This window comes from Aquarana catesbeiana, linkage group LG08, assembly GCF_042186555.1.
Source record: "Aquarana catesbeiana isolate 2022-GZ linkage group LG08, ASM4218655v1, whole genome shotgun sequence".
In the NCBI taxonomy this organism is placed as follows: Eukaryota; Metazoa; Chordata; class Amphibia; order Anura; family Ranidae; genus Aquarana; species Aquarana catesbeiana.
In genome coordinates, this window is record NC_133331.1 from 41,996,287 (window position 1) to 42,002,723 (window position 6,437).

Consider the following 6,437-nt stretch of genomic DNA (forward strand, 5'->3'; position numbering starts at 1 on the left):
TTCATGGGCACAATTAACACCCAAAGACCAATTTTTCAGCACCTGTTTGACAGGTGCATATCATTGCAATTTTTTACAGCAAGGCCAATTCTTGCTTTCATCAAGAGTACCTCTAAAGGGTTATGGTGGGAAGGCACCACCGACACCCAAAGACCATTTTTTATGCCCCCGTTACTTCTATCCAAAGTCAGAGTGACACCAGAATGTATCCAAAAAATCTGTAATCTTGTTCCCAGTGCACTACATTGTGGCCTCATCATACACACTGGCTCCCCAGCTGTTGCTGGGCAAAATAAAGGCAGTTTGCATGGAAAATGTAATTTTTTGGGGGCTTTATAAATGCAATTATTGCTGCAGCAGATTCTAGACATGGTACAGATCTGCCACTTTACAAGGGGACCCCCAGGCACAAATTGGAAGGAATTTTTCATTTTTAGGCTTTCACTTGCAAAATCAAAAAATCACTGCTAATTTAAAAATTGCGTTTTTTTCACAAACTTTTTTTTTATTGACACATGTCCCCCAGGGCAGGACCTGGACCCCCATAACCATTGTATGCCCAATTACTTTCATATAAGTCTTCAAAATGGGCAATTTTGATTTTTGATGTTCGGGTCCCTTTGACTTTAATGGAGTTCGTTATTCTGGTCCGAACTTTCGCGGTGTCTGGGGTCCGTTCGGCCTATCCCTATGTGTGACTAGACATGTGCAGTTTGTTTAGTTCCGAATTGAAATATGACAAATTTTCATTTTTTTGGAAATTCAGATGTATCAGAATTTCCGAATTACAATAGATAGAATAGAAAAGAATATAACAGAAAATAAAAGAATATAATATATTAAAACAGAACAAAATAGAATAGAAACAAATAGAATGGAATAAAAAAGACTAGAATAAAATAGAAAGACTATAACCATCTTCTGAAATTCGAACTTCAAATAGAATACATAAGAAAAGAATAGAATAGAAAAAAAAGAATAGAATAGAATAGTTTATAATAGAAGAGAAAAGAATAGAATTAAAAAAAACAATAGAATAGAAAGAATATAACCATTTCCCAAAATTCAAGTAGAATCAATTTGAAGTTGAATAGAAAAGAATAGATTAAAATAAAATAGAAAATAACAGAATAGTATAGAAAAAAACAACAGAATAGAATAGAAAGTATATAACCATCTTCCGAAATTCAAATAGGATAAATTGAATATTAACAGAAAAGAATAGAATAAACAAATAGAAAAAGAAATGAATTAAAAAAACAATAAACTAGAATATAATGAATATAACCATTTCCCAAAATTCAAATAGAATCAATTCAAATTTGAATAGAATAGAAAAGAATAGATTAGAATAGGACGATGGTTATAGTCTTTCTATTCTTTTCGATTATATGTTTTTTTCTATACTATTCTGTTATTTTCTATTCTATTCAAATTCAGACTGATTCTATTTGAAGGGGAAATGGTTATATTATTTATGTTTTATTCTATTGTTTTTTTATTATATTTTTTTCTATTCTATTCTTTTCTATTTGAATTTCAGAAGATGGTTATATTCTATTTTATTCTATTCTTTTTTTTAGTCTATTCGATCCTCTGTGTTTCTATTCTATTCTATTCTTTTATCTTCTGTTATATTCTTTTCAATTTTATTATACTTTTTTTCTAATCTATTCCTTTTTTTTCTATTCTATTTTGTTCTCTTAGGATAATGGAAACCTATTCGAATTCGAAGACTATTCAAAATTGATAAGAAAACTATTCAAAATTGATAAGAAAACTTTTCTAATTCGAATTATGAAAATTTGAATCGATTCGAATATGAATAAACGAAAATAATTCCGAAAATGGATTGAACGGATTAAACAAATTTAACTAAACAAATTTATGTAAATAATGAATCAAAACTAAACAAAACATATTTTTTTTGTTCTGCACATGTCTATGTGTGACTCTGGGTGTGGTTGCCACCATCCTTTTTAATCATATCTTGAAAACCACAATTTGCCTTTATAGGATTTTAAAGGCAACTTCTAACTAAAAAATAAGATTGAAATAATAAAATGTATTTGAACCACATATATTGCATCACATATTACATAGTATAAAATATTGTAAAAAATTAGGGTTACAACATCAAAAAGTGTGATCCAAATGGTATTCCCCACAGCTGATGATTTAGCTTGCAGTAATTGGATTACTGGTTAGCCCACTCTGCTTAGGGACTCCAAAGCATTTCAAAATATTTATAACAATTATCTTCTTCAGGGATAAGATACCACTCTGGAATATAAATTAAATTTAGTATCCACATATTACAGTTTATACATAACAGTTTAACCATCATGATACAAAACAAGAGGAAAAACAAAACGAAAACTTACATAATTTGTTGCACCAGTCCTATATGGAAAAAGGAAATTCCGGATTTTTGTAAGTAGACTCCCAAGTCATCAGGACCCTCATACGTGCATGCAGAGACCATCACTCATTACATTGCAGCCTGTTAAAGTGGTTGTACACCCTGTATAACCACTTTTACCTATAGGTAAGACTATATTAAGGCTTACCTGTAGGTGCTTGAAATATCTCCTAAACCTCCACTGTTTAGGAGATATTTACAAAAAAGCGCAGATGTTTATGGCACATGCGCACTTTAGAAAGGGTACATCGTGTCGTTTCTAATAGGGGTCATGCCGTGACTGGCGGCTCACGCGCATGTGAGATTTTTCCCAATTAATCTGTAGACCTGAAAAATGTTCAAAAGTATTTAAAATCTTGAACACCGCATCGAGAGATTGTCCTGGATCCTGTAAAAAGAGATAAATATCATCCGCGTAGAGGGCAGTTCACTCACAGATACCTCCCACCTCAGGGGCCCTCACCACTGTAGATGCTAGCAGAGCAATAGCTATTGGTTTTATTGTGAGGGCAAATAAGGATGGGAAGAGTGGACACCCTAATGCGTTCCCCTACCCACCGCAAACTGAGGAGAAGCCGACGTACCAATCTTAATAGTCGTCTTAAGTCTACTATAGAGTAAGGAGATCCAGGTGAGTAACTCATCGCCAAACCCCATGTGACATAGGACCATGGACATATATTTTCAGTCCACTGAGTCAAAGGCCTTTGCCATGTCAAGGGACACTGCCACCCTAGCCCCTGAATTGGCATGATCGATTTGTAAGTGTGCAAATAGGATGCGGAGATTAGTGTCTGTAGATTTCTGAGGAATGAAGCCGGTTTGGTCTATGTCCACCAGGGTAGTGATAACCTGTGCTAATCTGCTAGGCAGTATTTTAGTTAAAATCTTAAGATTCTGGTTTAAAAGAGCAATTGGCCTGTAGGAGGAACATGCCAGAGGATCTTTGCCAGGTTTAGGCAAAAGAATCACCCAAGCCTCCACGAGGGAGTCTGGAAGAACCTTGTTTTCCAAACAAAAGTGAAACAGGGACCTAAGTCTCAGGACAAGAGCCTCCAGATGTAGCCTATACCCCTCTACACAAAACGCATCCAGATCTTGAGATTTATGAGGAGGGAAGGCTCTGATAGCCGACTCAATCCCCTTCTCTGTGATCTCAGCCTGAAGACTGTTTTAATCCAGCTCAGAAAGAACAGGAAGGGTAAGGGAGGAAAGTAGTGATTCCAAGTCCTGTTCATTGTAAGCTGGAATAGGTGCATAACGTGCTTTAATATTCTACAAAGGTGTCCAAAATGACAGCTTAATCTGTGAGTAAATCTCCCTGTGTGTTTTTAATGCAAGGGATGTTGGTCTGAACTCTCTGTCCTGCAACTAAGATAGCCAGCAACTTTTTGTTTTTGTCTCCCTGCTCAAAAAAGGGATTCAGCCCTTCTTGTCCAAGAGGTATGTGTTAGCTCAGTATAATGCAACATCAGGAGGCGACGAGCTTCCAACAATTCTACATAAATGAGTTCTTACTAGTCTGTTGCGTGAACTAGCTCACAAGCTCTTTCCTTATCCTGAAGTTCCTCTAATGCCGTGTACACACGGGCGGACTTTTCGACCGAACTCGTCCGCCGGAACGAATCCGTCGGACAATCCGACCGCGTGTGGACTTCATCGGACTTCCGACGGATCTTTTCGGTCGAAAATCAGATGGACTTTAGATTTGAAACATGTTTCAAATCTTTCTGACGGATTCGCGTCCGGTTGAAAAATCCATTCGTCTGTATGCTAGTCCGACGGACGAAAACCGACGCTTGGGCAGCTATTGGCTACTGGCTATCAACTTCCTTATTTTAGTCCAGTCGTATGTCATCACGTATGAATCCGTCGGACTTTGGTGTGATCGTGTGTAGCCAAGTCCGTTCATTCAAAAGTCTGTCGGAAGTCCGTCAAAAGTCCGTCGAAAGTCCGTCGGACCTTTGATGCCGAAAAGTCAGCTTGTGTGTACACTGCATTACGTGGCATTGAATTCCTTATGAGTCTGCTTAATAGTTGAGATATAATGCCCCTGCATACATGCCTTAAAGGCATCCCATATGATAGGAAAAGAAGCTGAGGAGAGGTTGTCCTCCCAGTAGCTCGAAATAAGGGGCACCACCTGAAAAGACAATGGCTCCACCTCCAACCAACCTGGACTCAACCTCCATGCACCCCCCTACTCTGCAAGAGCAGACCAATGTGGACAGATAAAGGTGTGTGATCTGACAAACCCCTGCTAGATAATTAGCTTTCTACACCAATTGCAACATTGGGGCATTAGCAAAAGCTAGATTAATCCTTGAGAAAGATTTACATGTTTTAGATGAATGAAAAACTCCTGGTAGTAGGATTCTTCCATCGCCACAGCTCCTTAATGAAGCCGTTGTCACCCAAGCTGAAAGTTCTACAGATGCTGCCCTTCCCGAATTAGATGAGTCTAAGGTACTGCTCAATATGGCATTAAAGTCACCCACTTTAATAAGAGGAAAATGCATGAAGAGAGCCAATTTGCTTATTAAATCATACAACACCTTTACCTGGAATTGGGAGAGAGACATAAAGGTTGACAAGCACCATTTTATACATGTAAATATCAGCAACAACAATCAAATAACAACCTCCTGGATCCGATATGACCTGGTGGATGGTACAGGGGACCACTTTACTGATTAAAATGGCTACCCCCCTGGCATATGTGGAATACGTGGCCTGTAATGCACACTGAATCCAGGGGCATCGCAAAGTCAGGAAACTGTTCCCATACAAATGTGTCTCCTGCAAGAACACTATGAGACTCAAGTGGTTTTAAGTATTGGAACATCAAGCCAGATAAAATTTGTCATTTAGACCTCGGACATTCCAAGATACTAGGTTAACTGTAGACCCCGTCATAAGTAAACGTTAAGAAGGCATAGATTGTATAGCATAATAAAGTTAGTCATTTTAGGACCCCAGAGGGCTGCAAGTAATCCACAGCACTCATAGTACCAAAGGGCCAGTATGAAACATTGCACAAACCATCAAAAATAGTCACCAGTCCCATGTAACTTCCTGCTGCTATGTAAAACACTGGAACAACAAAAATATGCAGCATGATCCCAAAACTTGTCCAAACAATTGTTACAAAAGCATGACCGTAGAAAAGTCCAAAAAATTTACAAAAATAGAAAAAGGTTCTGGAGTCCGTTAGTCTAGGAAACAAACTTTACAGTGTTACCACAGCTCTGTGCTTCAAACAGGATATCAGAAAAAACCCAGTCAGGAGTATTGGCTCCCCTTCACTCCATTAAACAAGTGATCCCAACTGAAAAGGCATAATGGTGTGTCTTCAGACCTGTTCTGGGCCCTCCAGTGACATAGTCATAGTACATACTGATAATGGATAATCTTGTCACTCAGAGGACCCCCCAAAGATTGTCATCTCCAACCCCGCTAACAACATGAGCCTCCAAACTTCAGCAATGCGAAACTCCAGCTCCTGGCTGGCCGGCCTGGGACTCACAGGCTATCGATTCAGTCGTTGGCCTCCATGGGTGTATCAAAGAACCAGACATTGCCCTGGTGTGCAACTCTCAGTCGGCTGGGGTAAAGCAAGCTGTGCTTGACGTTTTTTTCACGGAGTCAATGCCTCGTCTCATTAAAGGATCGGCGGCATTTCTGAACTTCTGAAAAATCTGGGAATAGCATCACCCTGGTGTTTTCATAGGGCAATTCAGGATGCTTCCGCTAGTATCATATCTCTGTCTCGGAAATTCAAAAACCATACCAGGAATGGTCTTGGAGGTGACCCAGCCAGGCAAGCTCCAGTAGGTACTCTGTGTGCCCTTTCCACAACATATGTAGGTGGCATATCAGGCAGGTACAGCAGCTGTTTAAATGTGGATTCAGCAAATATAGCAGGGTTAGGTGCCCTCTGCTCTTTCAGGCAGGCCCACTACACGTTCAGTATCTAACAAAATGAGTACAACCCTCACATTTTTTGTAAATATTT